Consider the following 21,389-nt stretch of genomic DNA (forward strand, 5'->3'; position numbering starts at 1 on the left):
CATATGGTGGCTCACAACTCCACTTCCAAAGGACCCAACTCTGGCTTCTGGCTTCCTTCAGCACCAGGCACACATGGTGCACAGACAAACATGCAGGCAAAACATCTATACATCTGAAACTGAAAAACAAAACAAAACAAAACAGGAAACCAGTATGCATGTGCTTACTATAGCGCATGTGCGGGACAGAGGCTAACTCTCAGGAGTCTATTCTCCCCTTCCATCCCGTGGATCCTGGGGATTAATGTCAGGTTGTCAGGCTTTATCCGGCTTTATCCACTACGGAAGCCTTGACCTGGTAGTTCAGCAGGACAAGCTACTTCCCAGGTATCACTGCTACGGGAAATGTTTCCCTCTTTCCCTGGCCATGGCCAGTGTGTCTCATACATTCCTCCACCTCTTGCCAAGAACAAGCAGGGTTCCTCAAGGCTGCTGTAAGTCAGGGATGGCTGGGCTCTCCTGAACTTGGCTAACAAAAGAGGGTGAGCATGGTGTTTTGTTTTTCTTTGCTTTAGTAGCTGTGCTCACATATAATTTATGGGAGGGATTCAGATGTGTTCAATTTGCTTTAGAAGGAGATCGGAAGGATTAGGAAAGCGTCGAATGGACAGAGGGAACAGAGTATGGAAAATCTGTGCAGCTTTCTTCCAGGGGAGGTGGGTGGCAAGGGAAAGCAAAGAAATGCAGGCCCAGCTGCTTCTTCAGCAGACACTGCTTATCTCTCCTTGCAGATCCACTGGTGGGGGAGGGGAGCTGACACCTTTTGTTTTAAATGCAAATACGAAATCCTGTGAAGAACTGCTTTATTTGATCAGGAGAGGTGGGTACCTGGCAAGCAGAGACCTGTGGGAGAGAGAAGTCACCTCCTGCAAGTTTAGCTGTTTTCCTCAGCACCCAGGTGACATGTTCCTGGTGTAGAGCATTCTCTATAAGTCATTCTCCATGCTGTATAAAGTCTGTCTGGTTGAAACACTCCCCACGCTGTATAAAGCGTGCCTATCTCAACACGCGTGACTGAACCTGGATGACTTGGGACTCCATTTTACCGCGTTTCCTGGAGTTTGCTCACACTGTGATCAAGGAGATCAAGTACGTTTGCTCAGTGCTGAAGCAGACCCACTGACTAAGGGGACTAGAGAAGGGAAGGGGGAGGGAAAGGATGGCTCTGGAGCACTGGTAAACAGCAGCAACACAGGCTCTTGAGGGGCAAGGTGCTTCTCTGAGATGCCATGTCCCCATGCTGTCCCCATGCTGAGCATAAGTTTAGCTGCCCTCTCCTCCATAACACAGACCCAGGCCCACAAAGCAAATAATGCTCCAGGCATCAAGGCCCCAAGCATCCTCCTGTCTCTCCATCCCCCGCGCCCCCAGCCACACCACACCAGCGTTTTTTCTCCTTTCTTTTTTATACTTGGATTCTGGGGATTTATTTTAGGTCCCCATGGTTTCAAGGAAAGCTCTTGACCAGCTGAGCTGTCTCCCCATACCTCCAGAAAGGATCTTTTTCAAAAAGTGTGGGGGGGGGCGGGGGGGGGAGATGGAGAGGAAAAGAGATGGGAGTGCCACAGTGCATTCCTGTGGAGGTCAGAGGTCAACTTTGTGAAGTTGGTCCTATTCCTCCTTTATATAGTGTGGTGATCTGAATAGGCGTGGTCTCCATAGACTCACGTGTTACAATGCTTGGCCATTAGGAAATGGTACTAGTAGGTGTGGCCCTGTTGGAGGAAGTGTGTCGCTGTGGAAGCAGGCTTTGAGGTCTCCCATGCTCAAGCTAACCCTAGTGTATCTTAGTTTCCTGCTGCCTTCAGATCAAAAGTGTACAACTCTCAGCTCCTTCTCTAGCACCATGGTGGCCTGCATGCTGCCATGCTTCCTGCCATGAAGATAATAGACTAAATCATTGAAACTGTAAGCCAGCCCCGATGAAATGGTTTTGTTGTTGTTGATTTTTATAGGAGTTGCCATGGTCGTGGTGTCTCTTCACAGCAATAGAAACCCTAAGACATAGGTTGCAGGGGGCAAGTACTTTTACACACTGTACCATCTTGCCAGCTCCTGAATAGGATTTTTGAATGAAATGAATATTTTAATTGGAATGTGGATTTTGTCTTAGAGATGCCCCATGTTCTATGCTCCCTAAATGCTTGCTTTGGCTGGGTATCTACATAGAAGTGCTATTGCTGATTACTTACAGTGTGAAACATAGCAGAATGTGTTACTCTGTGTTACTATATTGCTGACCTGTTTCCACTGTGGAGGCAGAGAACAGTTCCTGACCGGTGCTGTTGGAGGTGAGAGGCAGAGCCTGGGAGAGGCTAGACTGCCTCCAGCTGTGTCCTGTGAGCATTGTCCAGAGTTATTTATGCCCTGACTGCCTCTGGTATTAGCTTTAAAGGTGCTTTCAGTCATTGCTTTCCCTTTCTGCCTCCAAAGAGTGAGAGCGTTGGGGGAGGAGGAAGCCTCTCCCCACTGGGGATGGTGGCCTGAATCTCGGTGATCAAGCCAGCAACTTGTAGTTTTTCTCTCAGGACCTACCAGGTCTCTCCTTCAACATCCGTACCTCACAACCTTCAAGCTTTATCGTCTACTGTATAATTCACTTAAGAGTTTTCATTAAGGGGTGGGAGGTTTCTGAGTTACTAGTCTCCCTTCCAAGCCTGCTCAGGATAGCTTATGAGAATGCTAGCCTTTCCACAGGGACTGGAACATGGGGTGAAGGGAGTCATTGTAGCATCTGTGCCTACGGCTGCACTTTCTGGAAATGTATCAGTTTGTGGTTCTTGAGATGCAACAGTGCTTATCAGAGGAGGTATGTTTGAAAGTAATGGTGGCATTAGCCAACTTTCAACTTTTGTACTACTGTGACAAAAGACTGGACACAATCAATTTAAAAGGAGGAAGACTTATTCTGGTTCATGGTTTTAAAGGTTCCAGCCCGTGGCCAACTGGATATATTGCTTTGGGCCTACGGCAAAGAAGAAGCAAGGAGACATTTGTGCTGGGGGTCCTAGTATCCTCTTCAAGGGCACACCACCAATGACTTAATTTTCTCCAGCCAGGCCCCGCCACTTACAAATTGTGCCACAAGGTGACAACCAAGTCTTTGGAACATGGTCTCTGAGGGTCATTGAGGGATGCAAACTACAACATATGGTTGAATAGAAAATCTAGAGTAACCTTCCTTTTCATTCTCTGTCTTTACATACCTACTACCATTACGTACACACGATAGATATTTTTAGAAAATACATCCTTTAAAAAGAAAAAAAAAAAAAAACCCTGCTATGGAATGTTTATTTGATCCAGCTGTGTAGCGTTATTTGCTGATTGAAGAAGTTAATATATTCATACGTATATGAATACATGTATATTCTAGCCCCGCAAGCAATAGAAAACAGGACAGGAGCGAGAGTCTTGAGCTTTGCACACCTGCACTCTGGGGAGAGAGGGAGCTTGGGGGGGGGGGCTCTCATGCGCTCCAGATGCAATGTTCAAAGTAGACGGTAGATACTTCTGATCTATCCCAGCAATATTAAATGTGAGTTTAACTTAATTTTCCCTAAGGCTCAATGGGAAACAGGTGTCAAGGGAACAAAACTAAGATTTTTTTCTTTACTTTTTGGCTTTCATAGGCTCTTCTGCTGCAGAGAGTGAAGGTTTCCCATTGCTAACGAATGGGAAAGATTATATACTCCTATCAGCTGTCCCTAACCGCAAAGCTAGCCGCCATTTCTGATTTTCCACATCCCTTCTTCCTCACGGGCAGTGAACCATCATCAAGTCCTGGTGTTTCTATTTCCAAGGTGTATGTTGTGTCAGCCTACCCCTTCCCCTAGACCAGACACTGTAATGGGTCCTGTATTGGGAATATACCCAGCAGCGAATGACAGAAAACCAAACAAACTTTAAACAAAGAGAAACTTATTTCTCTGTTAAAAGAGTGGCCTGAAGGTCAGCAGCCCAGGCCTCCCACAATAGCTCAGAGATACCACTGGGGACTTAGGCTCTACCATTGATTCCTATCATCCTTAAGGCGTTGGCTTTCATGCCACATTTGTTACTTCATAGCCTCCAGATGGCTGCTCAGTGGCCAGCCATTGCGTCTGCCCTCCAGAGAGGAGAAAGGGTAAGAACAAAGGAGGATTCCTGTCAAAGGTTTACCTGTTCATTCCTTAGGAAAGCACTAACTGGAGATAGATCTTGTCAGTCAGAGCTAGGCCCAGCCCTATGCTCAGACCACTCAATGTCCAAACGACTGACATTCCTGCAGTGATATGGGAGGTTGTTTATGCAGTGCCTCTCCTGACTTTTTAAGCATGTATTCCTGTCCATCTGAGACAGAAAAGGTAACAGTATTTCTCAGACTCCCTTGCAGCTAGGGAATACAGAGGTGTCAAGAGAGAGGTAGGGTCATTCTGTGGTGATTAAACAGGAGCTTCTCAATCACTCCCTTCCTTGTGATATGATGGCAATCATTAGGCCAAGGTTAAGTTTGCCAGTTTTGGACCTGGGGCTCCAGGTGTTTCCTTAAGGACTGCAGTGCAACAGTAAGTAACCACAATAACGTGCTTTACAGAATTCTCGGCTGAGGAGTGGTGCTTTGAACAAGAGAACTCTCTGTTCTCAGCAGCTCAAACTGCAGGACATCTCCACCAGCAGGCTATTGATAGATAGTAGTGAGGTTCATCTAAGTAACCTGGATTGTGGCAATGTTTTCATTCTCTGCTTGATGCCTAAGTAAGTTTGCAGATCTTCATTAAACACGGCAAGAGCCTTACTTGGATCCTGCCCTTTCTCTTCTTCCTTCCCTCTCCCTGATTCTCCTTTTGGAAGTAGGTAGAATGATAAAGTATGTTGGCAGAGAAAAAGATGAAGTAAAGCCAATTAATCTCACATCGAAAAACTATCAATATACTACCTATCAAAGTAAAATTTGGGTTGAGAATATAGCTCAGTTGCTAGAATGCCTGCCTAGCATGCACAAAGCCCTGAGTTCGGTCCCCAGCACTCCGTAAACTAAGTGTAATGGCACACGCCTGGGATCTCAGCACATGGAAGGCAGTAGACTACTTAGGTCATTCCTGTAGAGAGAATCACCTATCAATAAAAAAGCTTATGGCCAATGAGCAGAGACAGAAAATAGGAGGTGGGACATCTGGGAGGGAATTCTGAGAAAGAGTCAGGACATGGGAGATTCCTCAGCCAACTCCTCCTCCCCCAAACGCTGGAGGTGACAGAAGTAAACCAGAAGGGAACTGAACTCAGGATAGAATAAAGGAGAGATTTGCCCTGGAACTCTGAGGAGACCAGCCATGTAGCTGCACCCAGGTTAGAATAGAAGAGATAACAAGAGTGAGTCAGAGAGCAAGCTGAAGCTATTGGCTAGGCATTTATTAATGAAAAATTAGTTTCAGACACGTTATTTCTGGGAATTAAGTAGACAACGGTAGGAAAAACTTAATGTTTTACACATTTCCAGATCAGAATCTCCACTTCAGACTTTCCACCATGGTTACCACAGATTTATCAGAGGGATGAAGACGAGCACTGGTGCACCATCCTCCCTCTATAGTGATACAGAAGGCAAGGGCACAGGAGGCAGCTGTAGTGTTTGTCACCAACATTTACACAAGAGCCATGTACATGAAAAAACTTTAAACACTGACAGACAGCACTGCCAGGCAAGGAGAGAGCCATACCCAGATGGCAAAGATGATTCAGAATTCAGGCAACTACACAGGCTTCAAGGGATGCTGACAGTGTCCGCTGCTTCACTCTCTGCTCTGCTTGCAGAGTCCTCTTTGCCTGGGACTACCTTTAGAGCAATTGCAAGTTTCTGCACATAAGTACATAAGTGTTTGTCTTATAATACACAATAAGAAGCAAGGGTTTGGCTCAGTGGTGGAGCGCTTGCCTAGCATGCAAGTAGAACCATGCGCAGAACTCAGGGGAACACTTAAGCTTCGTGGTCTTATAATCAGTAAACGTGTCATGTAATAATCACCATGCTTATAATCAACATTATTTTCTAGATCAGTCCCTTTAAGCACTGTTGCTGATTTCCATCTGCCCTCTGTGGGTGTCCTCTTGACCTTAACTTCTCTGTCAGCCCTGAGCTTGTCTCACAGGAGTCTGAGTCATCTTTGGAGGCATCCTTTACCATCCGGGCAGACAGGAGCATCAAGTACCTGGGAGAGCAGCCCCCTGTTGGCGCATATTTTTGAGCTTCCTTTTTGGGTTCTTACACCTACCGCCCTTCCAACCCCCGCCCCTCACACTAGGTAGGGAAGAAGGTTAGAGGAGAAAGGGGCCATTGAGCTCTTTAGATGACTTCCGGCTGATTGGAGGTGTTAGGTTCCTAGGGGCAAGGTCAACCAGCATTCCTGCAAAATAGCAGGACTGCAATCCAGCAACACCGAAAGAAAAAGACTGGGGGAGCAACAGCTGCCAGACCTTCTCATGGCTCTCCCACTTTATACCCTCTCCAGAGTCCGCAGGATTAAAGTATCTGCAGCTGACAAAAATCACATTCTTCCTAAAGCACGAGACAATCATAGTCAACGGCTATGGACAAACTGAAGCAGCCCCATATCCCACAACTGGGAGTAAAACAAAAATATATTCACATAACATAACTGGGTTTTTTTAAGAAACCCAAACTCTCACTACAACCCTTCTTGGCTTTCTAGTTTCCTCGAAATAGAAAAAGTCATGATTCTGGGTGCTAAGACTCTTGCTTGTGCCTTGTGTCATTGCCACCAGCCCTGAAAGGTTAAGATGCGACCTGCTGGGTGCTGTGTCACCTTATAAGCAGGCTCCTGGCTTTTTTGCCTCTAGCTGTCTGTAAGGATGGAAGTCCTTCCCTGATTGCTCCTATTGTCTGGAGATTGGTGAAACTTTAAGACCTGCCTCTCTTCCGTCTTCATTTGGAAACCTGCTCTCACTTGCATGATTGTGGTATCCCGCCTTATCCTGCCTTCCACTGCCTTCAGACTGTGAATGCAAGGTTCTGTCTCCACTGGTGAGCATTTTGGGTGGGGCCTATGTCTAGGCTCACCACTGTGACCCTCACACCTTGCAGAGGAGGCATTAGGCACAGCTGTGCTAAATGAATAACACAGAGAAGACTTAAGAAATACTGGTCCCTTTGGAACCACTTCTAAAACTAACTCATGGTAGTAGTTTTATTGTGTTTAGAAACAATTCACTCATGGACACATTTCATGTCCTTATGTCTCTTATGACCCCAAATATTAATGTTCAGTTTGAAATACCCATGGGTGTTAATCCTAATCGTGACTTCATGGTCATGAACAACTGTAAGATGTTTGTTCTTTGTTTTAAGGTTTATTTTATTTTTATTTTATGTATGTGTATTTGTTTGTACATGCTGGTATGTACACCAGAGTACAGGTGCCTGAGGAGACCAGAGAATCCCCTTTGGGACGAAGTTACAGGTTATTCTGAGCCTCCAAACATGGGTACTGGGAACTAAACTCAGAGTCTATGCAATCACAATGTGAACTCTAATTGCTGAGCCATCTCCTCAGCCTCCACATGTTTGCTCTTGGCTAAAATATACATGTTTCTTAATCTTTTTCCTAATTAATCAACGACTTATTATCACCAATTGACAAGTTTGAACCATGAATTCTAAAATAAAAAGAATTCTTTTTTCTTTTCCCTATAGGTGGAGGCTGGTCTTGAACTTTCTGTCCTCCTGCCTCAGCTTCCCAAGTACTAGGATTAGAGGCCTGCACACCACACCTGGCAATTATGAAACTTAATATCTGAGAATCTTATATGCACTTTCCCATCCCAAAACTTAACATAGCACCCAGAATGCAGTGAGATGACCTCTGACCCCTGACCTCCAGAGGTCACAATTATTTCAGGCTGATAATACAAATTAATATTTATGTAATCTGATTCTTTTATAATGAGTTTGGGCTCAGTCTTCTCTTTCCTAGGAAAAGAAAAATACCTTGCTTATGTCAATTAATGGTATAGTTACCTTTAACTTATGGAAGCTTTACAATCATATTTTGAAAAACAAAAAACTAAAAGGCTGAGAACATAGCTCGGCAGCAGAGTGCATTCCTGGCTTGCTAAAGGCCTGGGCTCCATCACTAGCTAGCACAAGAGACAGTTGTGTGAAACTGCCTTAATGTCTATACTGTGGAGTTTGATTTTGTCATTAGCCTTATAGTGATTATATATGTTTTACCAAAAGGATCCATAACTATCTGAAATGTAAATTAAGTAGCACACAAGAATATTTTCATATTTAAAATAATAAACTTTGGAGCCAGAGAGATGATTCAGTGATTCTCGGCACCTCACAAGCCTTTATAACTCCAGTGCTAAGGGATCTGTTGCCCTCTCCTGGCCTCTGAAGGCACTGCACACATGGAGTACACATATATGCAGGCAATACAGCAATATACATAAAATTAAAATACTAAAAATATGGGCCAGAGAGATGGCTCAGTGGTCAGGAGCATTTGTTGCTCTGGCAGAGGATCTGGGTTCAGTTCCCAGCAGTCATATGGTTCACAACCATCTGAAACTATTGTTCCAGGGGACTCTGTGCCCACTTCTGGCTTCCAAGGGCACCAAGCTTGTATGTGGTACAGATACATACATGCAGGCAAAACATTCACACAAAAAATCAAAATAAATAAATGTAATAGAATGTTAAAGAATAATAAAACATTTAATAGCATTGTACGGAAAAGCACGGAGAATGAAAAGCACCAGTTCCAGAAGGAAACAGAAGGAAAAATTTACCAGGTTACTACCATGCTCGCTAAAGAATTCGCACCTACCAATACTTTCCAATTTGGCACAGAAATTTACAGCCATGGAAATACAATTCCTTAGATTGGAATTTACTCTCACAAAGTCTGTCTCACCATCATTTCAACTTATGTGGTTTTATTATGCAATAGAATAGGTTGTCAAAGTCTATACTTCCAAAACAAATGCCCATTTCAGTCAAAAATTGTTAGGCCTCCCTAAATAGTAAAAATCTGGAAGTTTCTCAGTCATCTCTCATTTCTAAGTCCAAGTTAATTTTGTGTATTAGTTGCATTTCCAAGAGAAAGAGCTCTCTTGGTGCACTTTCTCCTCTCTCTGTCTCATTTCTATTTGTTGTTGCAGAGAGAGACCATATTCTTGTAGACAAATTTAAATGGATCAATAATGGCACACAGTAGGCATTTGGTTTATGTCAAAACTTCCAAGGAGTCTGTTTCTCCTTCCACCAAATGGCTTCTGGGGTTTAGAAGCCACCCTCTGTGCTAAGGCACCTCACTGAACCAAAGCATTTTGTTTTTTAAAAAAGAAAGATTTGTTTGCGTTTCACTCAGGGTCATAGGATATAATAACTCTGTTGAACCAATCTGCCAATCAACAAGGGCTTATGGAATACCCATTATCTCTTTACCACCACTTATGGTTCTGTGTTATGGGTATAAATTATGGTTGCACAATATATACATATGCGTATGTTCCTGTGAAGAGATTATAATTTAGTTACTTAATTTAAGACATGTCTTAAATGACATTTCACTAAATTGTCAAATTTTTTAAATGAAATTAAGAAAAATGTAAATTATAAATATGACGGAATAAAAAGAAGCAACTGGTAGGCAGCTGTGCCCTTGAGTAAAATGAGATGTGAAGGTGGATTTAACTCAGCAGTCAGGAGACTGTTCCACTGAGAGGCCCTGCGGGAAATGTGTTCTCAAGAGGAAGAAGAGAGTCAGAGGTAACCATAGCAGAAGTCCATGGAGTTCTTGGTGCTAACCCTAAGAGGATTAAAGGTTTACTCTGAGAGTAATGGAATGCCCAAAAGCCAAGGCAGAAGAATCCAGAATGTCCACAAAAGGGACCAGCAGCCAACTACAGACTGAGGCAGGAGTCCCATGGGGACTGTCGTCCATTTCCACAAAGGTTTGTAATTTCTTTAGTGATTGTGCCCTGCCTGAAATCAGTGAGAGGAGCTGTGGAACACTCACATCTATACAAGGGGAAACTACTTAGAAACTCCTTTTATCCTTGGTGACCCAGTTATAAACAACAGAATTAGTCCTTTTTCCTTGCAGAATTCTGTTTACAGGCAAGAACAGAGTCGTGTAAGATGTTTTGTAACACTTTGTATAGTTGACATACATCGTGTTAAACCTGCCAGACACAGTGGCATACCCCTATTGTTCCAGCACTGGTGAGGCAGAGGTAGGAAGATCAAGACCAGGCCGGGCTACTTGAGAGAATGAGAGCTCAAGGCCAGGCTAGACTACTTGAGGGCCTGCCAGAGGCACCACCAACAATGTTGTAGTAAATCTGGAACACTTTTCCCACTGATGGGCAAGAGGATATCCTTAAAGTGCATTTTTATTTTGTTTGAGATAGGGTCTTCATCGTCTGACCTTGAAAGAACATGTGTGTATGTGTGTGTGTGTGTGTGTGTGTGTATGTGTGTGTATGTGTGTAGTACGAGCATTTATTTTCTTTTTAAAATTTCTATGTATTTATTTAATTTGTGTGTATATATTTTAAATTTGTGCATATGTATACATTTCCTTTTTAAAATTTGTGTGTGTGTTTATTTTTGTTTAATTTGTGTGTGTGTGTGTGTTGTGTGTTCAGGTGCACATGCCCTTATGCCCTTGCACAGAAGACAAAGGAGGACATGGGGTGGGTCATGCTTCATTATGTGACATTTTATTCCCTTGTGTCGAGACAGGATCTCTCACTGAGCCTGGAACACAAATTGTTTTCCAACTAGGCTGGTTAATGATGGAGCCTCCACAATCCTCCTGTCTCCGCCACTGAGCACCCCGGGTCGGGTCACAGGAGCACACACGGGACTCTTTGTGTACCTGCTGGGGACCAGAACTCAGGCTTGGTTTGTGCAGTCAGTGCTCTTAACTGCTGAGCCATGTGCCCTGCCTCTGAGAGTACACTTTAAAACAAACTCTCTTAGGTGACTTAAATGAAAATATAACTGACTACGTAGTTATGATAGGGAAATGGTTACAGTAAGGAAACAGAAAACACAAAACAAAGCCAGAGCCTCTAAGTTCCATTGTGTTATCTTTGCTAAAGTGAAAGCTCATTGTCACCTAAGAAAATAAAAATTAGGAAGTGAAACAACATTGGCAGGAAAGTGAAATCCAAATAATAGTAATAATACATGCATATAGATGGATTGCCTTTTGTTTGCAAAATGCTTGGAATAAGACAATCAAACATAAACATAATCCAATTCATATTTCCAAAGAGTTTATAAAATAATAGATGAATATAGAAGTGTTAAGAAATATTCATTAGATATTTTTATTACATTGAATTTTTTTTTTTTTTTTTGAGACAGGGTTTCTCTGTGTAGACCTGGCTGTCCTGGAAATCGCTCTGTAGACCAGGCTAAACTCCAACTCAGAGATCCACCTGCCTCTGCTGGAAATAGAGGTGTGTGCCACCACTGCCCAGCTCGTTAGATTAAAAAAAAATGTTATTAACACAAAAGCAAGAGGTATGAAGTCTTCCTTCAGGGATGTGAATGGGGTGGTTTCATGGAAGAGATTTTCTTTCCTTTTTCACAGATCTTAAAATTGGTGCCTGGTTGGGAGAACTAGTGAGGAGATCCATCCAAAACGATGTTTCTTCAATAATCTGAGTAAACTCTGGGGTTCCCATAGGAAAATAAGATGCAGAGGAGAGACTCGGGCTCAGGGGAGGGGACAATGGCAAAGTTGACCGCTCGGTGCCTGAAAGCTAAGAAGGTTATTTGTAGCTGGAATATTGCAGGTAATGAAATATAAGAATTTTCCAGGGAAGATGAGTCATAAGGTTACCGTGATGGGGTGGAGCAGAAGAGATGAAAGTCATTTAGCAGAGGGTAAACACGAAGGACTGAAAACCTGGTGTGTCTTCCCCCAGCTCCCAGCTCCGGCATTTGCTCCTCCCAAGCCTCTGTCCATGGGCAGCCCTGACACTGGAGTCACCCTGGTGCTGGAGACCTCGTTGTCTCCTTTCTTTCCTCCTTTCGTCTCTTTTCCCATTTTATTCTGTGGAAACTGCCGTTGGATGAGGTTGGACATACTTCTGCTGCAAATCTTCTATAATGCAGTGAGTGTTGACACACTTAATCTCCTTTAATGTGGCAAGTAATGAGGTCAATTAGCTGGAAAACCTCAATGCAAAGAGAGCCGACAACTCTTATCATTCACCAACATTTCCCTTGGCGGCCATTATTCCTGCATTAAAGACCTCCCGTAACCCCAAGGACCAGCCCGCTCCTCACTGACGCTGACCAAGTGCGCTTTCTCCTCAAGCATATTTACTTAACAAAACATCAATATCTAATTAATTGGGCTGAGACCTTAATTTGCATACTCACATGTAACATTTTTTTTTTAAAAAAATCATTAAGAGACAAAACACTTAACATTCTAGAATGGGCTACAAAGACATCCCCCCAAAGGTCAATTAGTTCTGTAACTGGTTATCTAAATATTTAATAGCACCCGAGCATGATATTGAATGGGCTCTAGCTTGTAAAAAGAATACCTTTTTGCATACCACACCAAGCATAACGTTGCCTGCAGATAGTGATCGTTCCAGCTTAAAGACAGCATGAGATCTTCGCTATAGTCAGGAGCACTGATAGTATCATCTCAGTGCTTGTCCGGTCCCCAGATGGTGGCCCCATTTCAGGAAGCTGTAGAGGCTTAAAAGGTTGGACAGGGATAAAGGAAGCAGGTTGGGATCAGGTTCTCAGGGTTATGATACCCTTTGCTACTTCCTATCTTATTCTCTGTTTCCTGGTCAGCCAAGAAATAAGCAACCAGCCTTGTTACACAGGTCCACTGCCATGATGTTGTCTCCTCAAGTACCCAGAACCACAGACTATGGGTAGCATCCTCTAAAACTGAGACACACTAAAGCCCTCATGCTGAGATCACAGCCATATGACCCAAGCATGTCTTACCTTCTGATGTATATTTTATTTATCTGTCTGTCTTCTCTCACTGGCATGTAAGGTACATGAAAGCAGGGAGTTTTATAGCTTTTATCCACCTATTCATTTATGCCCAGGGCATACTATGTATCCAATAGATAGATGTTGAATGAGTAAGTGAACACTGGTGGTTTCTGATTAGTACGTGGAGAGTGTAGTGACTGCACATGCTCTCAGGAAGAAGCGGCTGCTCAGCAGCTGCTGTGCTGCACCCCTCCCTGCACCCTAGCATCCCACCTTGGCATTCAGAAAATACTCACTGAATTTAATTGGCTTTCAAGAAAGAGCACAGGCTGAATCATGAGTGCAAACCCTAGCTGTTCAGCTTTCTAGTTGTGTAAACTACGGGAAGGCATTAACTTTCTCTGTGCCTGGTGTCTTTCTAAGCTAGGACTGTTATATAACAGAGTTTATACAAAGGGTGATTGATCTTCCTTTTAAAAATTATTTACTCATTTGTCTTTCTATATGTGCATGTGTGTGTGCATGTGTAAGTGTGTGCATAAACTCAGAGGCCAGCAGCCAACCTCAGGTGTCATTCTCAGGAATGTCATCTTATTTCTTTATGATAGGGTCCTATATTGGCCTGGAGTTTGTTTGCTAGGGTGACAAGTGAGCCTTTAAAATCCTTCTGTCCCCAGCTCCCCAGTGCTGGGATTAAAAGCATATGCCTGTACTTATATGCACACACCCACGCTTACACACAAACACACATACACATCGTTGAAGTAAAATAAATCTTTTTCTTAAAGAAATGTTGCCTAGCATGTAAAAGGCCCTTGGTTCCATCCCCAGACTGAATGAGAAAATGTTAACAAAGGTCACTTTCCAGGCATTATACATTTCCAGAAATGTTTACATAATGATGGCCTTTTCTAGAGATATAAAAATGCTTCCTATTTTTTAAAAACAATACTATATAATTTACAGAGAGCATTTATGTTGTTGAGTAGTTTACAATACTGATCACATTAAGGATACCAGGACAACCACTGCCATTGCGCTGAAAAGAAAAGCAAGATTCAAAGAGAATAAATGATTTATTTAAGAAATTTTTATGTGTTCTATTCTTTCTCAAAAAGGGCTAAAGTAAATTTATTTATTTATTTATCTATTTATTTGTGGGTACAAGTGTGGGGACACGTTAGCCATGGGACATGTGTGGCAATTGCAGAACAACATAAGGGAGTTTGTTCTCTCCTATCATGTGGGTTCCAGGGATCAACCACAGGTCATCATGCTTGGTGGCAAGCACCTTCACCTACTGAACCATGTTGCTTTCCTTCCTTCCTTCCCTCTCTCTTCCCTCCCTCCCTCCCTCCCTCAGTCCCTCCCCCCTCCCCCATTACATTCTCAGAGTTACAGCCTTACACAATCTGGGTAATTACTTTAGCACCTGCACTCATCCAATTCAGTTCCTGTCTGAGGTTCTATGACTAACAATTGATGAATCTAAATGATGACAGCACTTATTGATTAAGACTTCTATTGTTAAAGACTAAATCTAATGAATGGGTTTAAATTCCTTGTGGTGTTTAATAAATACTAGGATAGGATGAGTGCTACATACATGCGTTCTCATTGCTTAAGGTAAAAAAATAACTTTATTCTTTTGTTCTGACTCATCAGGGTAGTCACAGCAGTAGCGGTAATTCATGTCAGTTGACAGACAGTAAGCTAACATCATGGCTGAGGGCAAGCTCAGTGGGTAGATGCCTGGCCTATTCTGAGTTCCATTCTTTGCACTGTATAAACTCCATTCTGGCAATCCCAGCACTCAGGAAGCAGAGGCAGGAAGGTCAGAAGTTCAAGGTCATCCTCAGCTAAATAGTTCAAGGCCAGCCTGGGATACATGAGACTCTGGAAGAAGTGGGAAGGGGGAGGGGAATGGAGAAAGGAAGAAGAAATTCTACCTCTAGATCTTGTTGCCATAGCTGTTTAAATACTTTTTAAAGATGCACAAGCTACTATAATGGGTCTGTGGCTTCCACTGATGCTCGTGTTTACCCTTTGTCCTTCTAAAAGGAATACGCCAGATCCATCTCCCAGGAGTTCTGCAAGATTAATGAATAGAGCTTCATAACTTATTTTCTTCTGAACCAGAAAATAAATCATCTGACTATAAGATCTTGTTCGTCCTTCTGAATTTGCGATTCTACTTCTGCATTTGAAGCTCTTCTCCGCCTGCATTCGAAGCATCAGAGAAATGTGACCTTAAACTGTCTTTTCCAGAAGTTTGAAGCCTCATGCTTGAGCTGCGTGTGGAACAGGTCTGTATTCCCAGACACCTGGGAGCCTGAGGTTGTAATGATAGCCTGGGTTCAGAAATGTAGGGTCAGCATGAGGCCCTGTCTCAAAACAAAACCAACAGAAACCCATTTGCTTTAGAATGCTGTTTGTCACCACTACCATTTTGTAGGTTTAATGAAATTTAGGAAGTAGAAAATCTCTATGTTCAAGGATCTTATGTTTGCAACTGGGCTATAGAAGAATTCAGCAGCTTCTGTAGAACACACTTTTATCTTGTTTATTAGCTCACTCTCAGTTAGCTCTTAGTTTCTCTAAATCCCAGAAAACCTTATTTTCCCAAGACTTCTATGAAGAAGAGCGAAATTTCAGAGGCTTGGGGCACACCTAGCTCGCAGGTAAAGCCACCTGCCTAGAGTGCACAGTACTCTAGATTTGATCCCCTGAAGCCCTCCCCACCCTCACCCCCAAATTTTTCCTGGAAAAAGACTTCATCCCTTTAGCTCTCCCTTTGCAGCCTTATGTGGTGCAGTTGTCCGTTAAGGTGGGGACGTCCTCGCAGTCAGGACTTCTGACAGTGCTTTTCTTCACGGCTGCTTCAGCAAAATTGTCCTACTTGAATCTGGGGTACCTCCCATCTTCTCCCCACTACTGCCTTTTCATTTTCTCTGTAGAGAGCATCTGGTGACGCATGGACATGCTGTAATAAAGGTGCCCAGGTTCCTTCTGCGGGCACGTGTCTAGACACAAAGCAGAGTACACACCATCATGACTGCCCAGGTTGCTGGAGTAAACTGTTACTTTTCTGGCACCTACACACTGAGGCAGGATGTGGATGGGCAGCCAGCCATGCCAGCAGATGGGCATATGGAAGGTGGCCAAGGAAGCCTGTGTGTGCATCCAGCATAGGTGTTCAGAACAGGAGTTCCAGCTGAGAATATCAGAGCCTGACTCCAGCTTAGGCTAACGGCCTGTCAGCTCCTGCCTTGTTTCCTATGGATAGAATGGGATTCCACGGAATTGACAGATTTCAACAGAATCTTAAATTTATCTTTTTGTTTTAAAAAAGATAATGTAAAGTAGATATTTTGTATCAAATACTTTGATGGTGTCATTTGAGTAGAAACATGTTTCAATAGTTCTGCACTGCTCTCTGACTGTGAAACCCTGGCTTAAAGAGACAGAAAGGGGGCCTTTGGCAGCTTAGCATTGTTCTCATTTCTTATTAAAAACCTTAGGTGCACTAAATTTTGTATTTTAATGTCACTTCATTTCTTTTTAAAGACAGGGTCTCACTATAGTTCTGGCTATCTTCATTGTATGTGGCCTCAAAGTCACAGAGATCCACCTGCCTCTGCCTCCCAAGTACTGGGATTTATGTGCCATCACTCCACACCTCAGGGTTCCTCAGTGGAACCAGCCCCGGCTGTCCTGGACTTGCTTTGTAGACCAGACTGGCCTTGAACTCATAGAGATCTTCCTGCCTCTGCCTCCCTACTGAAGTGAAACTTCTAGTTCCTTTGGAACGTCAGTTGTGTCAAATGATGCTTTGCTGGGGCACAAATCATACTTTTAATGATAGTTCTTAAACGCTTTAACCTCCCTTCTAGTCCACCACCCACCAGAGGTAGTGGAAAAGAAAAGATATGGGGGGTCGGGGGTGTGGAGTGGATCTGTTTAGAAAGGTTCTTTGGAGCAACTCCCTTCTGCATTGTCGGGGAAACCAGCAGTTCAGTTCACAGGTCAGCAACAGCAGCTCCATCCACTCACACACATTTCACAGATACACCAGCAGTCCAGTTTGGTAGTGTCAGGATAGCAGCAGTGGTGGCACAACCTAGCAGGAACAGCCAGGCCTCAGCCAAATCAGTATGCGTCAGCAGGAGAATCCGGACCACCAGGGAAGCCAGGAGAAGTTTGTGGCTGCACCTCTCTCAACAAAGTGAAGATCAAAGAATGAACACTGGAGACCTAGAAGATTTGCAAAGCCACCTATGCAAGCAAGCCTCCATTACTGCCTCTTGGGTCGTATTTATAATCCCTCCAAATATCATGTGCCTTCCACAGGCCTTGCCTCAGCATCTGTGTCTGTCTCAGCTGACATCACTCTGCCAGTAGCCCAAGTGCACAGAAGCAGCAAGAAGCTGCCAGCACGTCACCAGAAGTTTTTTTGGTGCATTTCTATGAAGTTCTGACATATGGAGCTCAATTACTTATTGTAAGGCAGACCCATACATGCATGTTGTTAGCAAAGAATCCTTCATCACATGTCCTTTCATGTGCTTGTACATCCTTTCACCTGTGTCTGCTTCAGCAAAATGTTCCTTCGTGTGTTTGCCCCAGCAAAACACCATCCAACACAACTGACTTCCCAGAGAACCCTTAAGTTTCCATCTCAGATTCATGATGAAGGAATACAAATATGATCCCATAAACAGTGGGAGTGAGAGCATGCACCACCACACCAGACTTCACTTCCATTCTTAAGGAACAGATCAATTAACGTAAATTTTCTAAGTTCAACAATCTGTTTAATCTAGAAGATGCCTTGTCTGCTTTTCATTCTCTTCAGTTCATAACAGATAACCTAGAAAAGTTCTCCATTGGGTGTCTTAGAGTTTTATTGCTGTGAAGAGACACCATGACCATAATAACTCTTACAAAGAACAATATTTAATTGGGGCTGGCTTACAGTTTCAGAGGTTCAGTCCACTATCATCATGGTGGGAAGCATGGCAGAGTTCAGACAAACATGGTGCTGGAGAAGGGGCTGGGAGTTGGAGTTCTACATCTTGATCCACAGGCATCAGAAGGCGACTGTGCCACACTGGGTGTAGCTTGAATATATATATATATAACCTCAAAGGTTACACAATCATAGAAACTCTCTGTAGCAGGCAAAATCACACCCCTGCTAAAGCATGAGATGAATCCTAAGCAGTTGCCATGGGAAATCGAAGTAGCCCATGTCCCCACACATGAGATTAAAATGAAAGCACATTCATATAATATAATATAGTATAATATAATATAATAAATATAATATTTTTTAAAGAAACCAAAAATTCCAAAATTTAGGTAGGAATATAAACCTGATTAGCCACAATGGAACTCAGTGTGGTGGTTCCTCAAACTCAATCAATCAATCAATCAATCAATCCATAATAGAACTAGCATGCGATCTAGGTAGGGTCCTCCTAGGTGTATCTCAAAAAACGAATTCAGCACAGTACAGACATGCTTGCATGTACTTTTCTCCTTCCCCCTTGCAGAGGTCTCTCTTGCTTTCTGCTACTTTGCATACACAAAGATAGCTGACCCTCAGTCTGGGTGGCTCTTCTGTTTCTGCCTTAAAGATGTGAGCCGCTGTATCCAGCTTCTTAAAGTCCATCCTGGGGACTGAACTCAGGTCTATGGACCTGCGTAGTGTGATGGTTTGAATAGGAATGGCCCCCATAGACTCATGTGTTTGAATGCTTAGCCCATAGGGAGTGGCACTATTAGGAAGTGTGGCTGTTGGAGGAAGTGTGTCATTATGGTGATGGACGTTGAGGCCTGTTACATGCTCAGGCTATGCCCAGTATGGCACACAGTCTTCATCTGCTGCCTTCAGATCAAGATATAGAACAATCAGCTCCTCCTCCAGCACCACGTCTGCCTGGATGCTGCCATGCTTCCTGCCATGATGATAATGGACTGAACCTCTGAAACTGTGAGCCATCTCCAATTAAATGTTGTCCTGTGTAAGAGTTACCTTGGTCATGGTGTCTCTTCACAGCAATAAAACCCAAACTGGGACAGCAGGGGGTCCTGGAGTGTATAAGGTAGAGAATATGGGCTGAGCAAGCTTGCCTGCCTTGTTTGCTCCCTGCTTGTTGACTACGAATGCAGTGTGAGGAGCTGCTTAAAGCTCCTTCTTCCTGGACTTCCCCACCAGGATGGACTGTGCCTTTAACAATGAACCAGAATAAACTCCTTTTCCCTTACGTTGTTTTTGTCAGGGTATTTTATTACAGCAACAGGACAAGAAACTAATATGGCCTCTGTGGTCCCAGTCTGCCGTTAGTTTTCCAGTTTCTGTGTGTTGTAGTTACATGCAAAGACTCAGAGCTAAGATGCACAGATAAGAGATGTGGGGCATTTGCCTTCCTGAGTCCGAGTTCCCTCAGTCCTACTCGTTTATCTGGAAGCTTCATTTTTCTTTACGGCTGAATAGTACTCCATTGTATATGTACCAAGTTGTCACTATTCATTCATCACTTGAAGGACACTTAGGTCGTCTCTGTGCCCTGGCTATTGTGTATGGAGTGGCTGAGCAAGTGCCTGTGGCATGGTCTCGAGTCCTTTCAGCACATGCCAAGAAGTGGTGGAGCTGCACTATACAGTAGATTTATCCTTTTGCTTTTTGAGTTTTCTACACACTGATTTCCACAGTAGCTGCACCAGCTTGCAATCCCACAAATGACATTTCTAACTGCATTCAAAACACCTATCATTCTACCCACAGAGCAATGTAGCTCTCTCCCCTCATCAAAAAAGCCTTTTTTTTTTTTTTTTTTTTTTCAGCAGACAGAGACCATTACAGGATGCCACAACTGGCCAATGCAGAGAACAACCTACTGTAAGATGTTCAGTCTCAACTGATATGACAAGAACACAAAAGCCACACCTAAAGCTCAAGGGATGTCGCAGCAGATGGAGAAGGGAAGACTGAAAAGGCCAGAGGGCAGAAATGTCTGCTGCAAGATCATCTTATATATATGACAGGGAAGCCACATCCATGAAGTCACCAATGTGGCGGCTGCCTACACAAGACCTAACTGTGACAGTTCATGTGCCAAGAAGGAGGGGAGATATCTCACAGGGTCCACTTCTATATTAAGAGCTATGGACAATTAATGGCAATTAAAATTAAATTAAAAAGAGGGATCATCAGTCTTTCCCAGGGATGAGGCCCCACTTGGCTTTCCAGTATCCAGCAGTCAGCAGTAAAAATGTACACATATAAGAAACATTAAGTGTACTCATCAAATTGTATTTATTTATTTATTCTTATATGTAACAATAACAATTAAAGAAAAAGAGGAGAGGGAGAAACAAGACAGGCTCATTTATCCTTCTTTATAAATTTTAGGAGTTTTTTCTAGTCACATAGAGATTATAACTGGAATTTTGATGGTGATTTCATTGAGTCTGTAGATTTTCTTTTGGTAAGATACCCATTTTTATATATTAATCCTGCCAGCCCATGGGTGTATGAGGTCTGCTCATCTTCTAGTATCTTCTTCATATGATTTTTAGAAACTTTAAAATGTCTCCCCTGATTTCTTCAATGACTAAATGGTCATTCTGGAGTGTCTTGTTCAGTCTCCAAGTATCTGTGTAGTTTCTCTTGCACTTGTTTCTAGTTTTCTTCTACTATGATCTGATAAGGCAGAATAAATTATTTTGATTTTTGTATTTTATTTGCTAAGATGTTGTAATCCAGACTACAGTCTGTTTTAGAGAAAGCTCCAAAAGAATGTGTATTCTGTGTCCGCAGGATGGAACATTCTGCTGGTCCGTACTAGCTCCGTATGGATTTCTATGGTCCCTTTTGCACCTCTGCTGATGTGGGTTCTTCTCCCAGTTTTATTTGGTGATCTCTTACTGAGCAGTCTGCTTTCACATGCTCTATCTTAAGTTCACTCAGTGAGAGGAAAACAAACTGTTTTATCCAGTGTTTCCATTGCTGTGAGAGACACCATGACCACAGCAACTTTGATAAAAGAAAGCATTTAACTGAGGCTGGCTTACAGTTTCAGAGGTCCAGTCCACTGTCATCATGGTGGGGAGCATGGTGGCACACAGACAGACATGGTGCTGGAAAGGGAGCTGAGAGTTCTACTTCCAGATCTGCAGGCAGCAGGAAGAGAGAGAGACACCGGGCCTGATTTGGGTTTCTGAATCGCCAAAACCGAACTTCAGTGACTTACTTCCTCCAACAAGGCCACACCTACTCCAACAAGGTAATATACATCACCTGATCCTTCTCAAATAATGCCACTCCTTAATGATCAAGCATTGGAATCTCTGAGCCTATGGGAGTCATTCTTATTCAAACCACCACAGAAAC

At 43.2% G+C, this 21,389-nt stretch overlaps 1 long non-coding RNA gene across 3 annotated transcripts in view; it reads left to right on the forward strand.

The window, feature by feature from the left end:
- The first annotated feature begins 300 nt into the window (after positions 1-300).
- The window catches only part of LOC117714352 (uncharacterized), a 28,864-nt gene continuing 7,775 nt past the window's right edge, over positions 301-21,389 (forward strand). The window contains exons 1-4 of one of the 3 annotated variants that reach the window (XR_013112313.1): positions 301-482; positions 11,947-12,135; positions 15,053-15,297; positions 21,073-21,282. This is a non-coding gene — a long non-coding RNA (uncharacterized LOC117714352). Of the gene's footprint in view, positions 483-11,609; positions 12,136-15,052; positions 15,298-21,072; positions 21,283-21,389 lie in introns of those variants that run through there. The other 2 variants (XR_004607495.2, XR_013112312.1) reach the window with 2 other exon arrangements.

This window comes from Arvicanthis niloticus, chromosome 8 (assembly GCF_011762505.2).
Source record: "Arvicanthis niloticus isolate mArvNil1 chromosome 8, mArvNil1.pat.X, whole genome shotgun sequence".
NCBI classification, from domain to species: Eukaryota; Metazoa; Chordata; class Mammalia; order Rodentia; family Muridae; genus Arvicanthis; species Arvicanthis niloticus.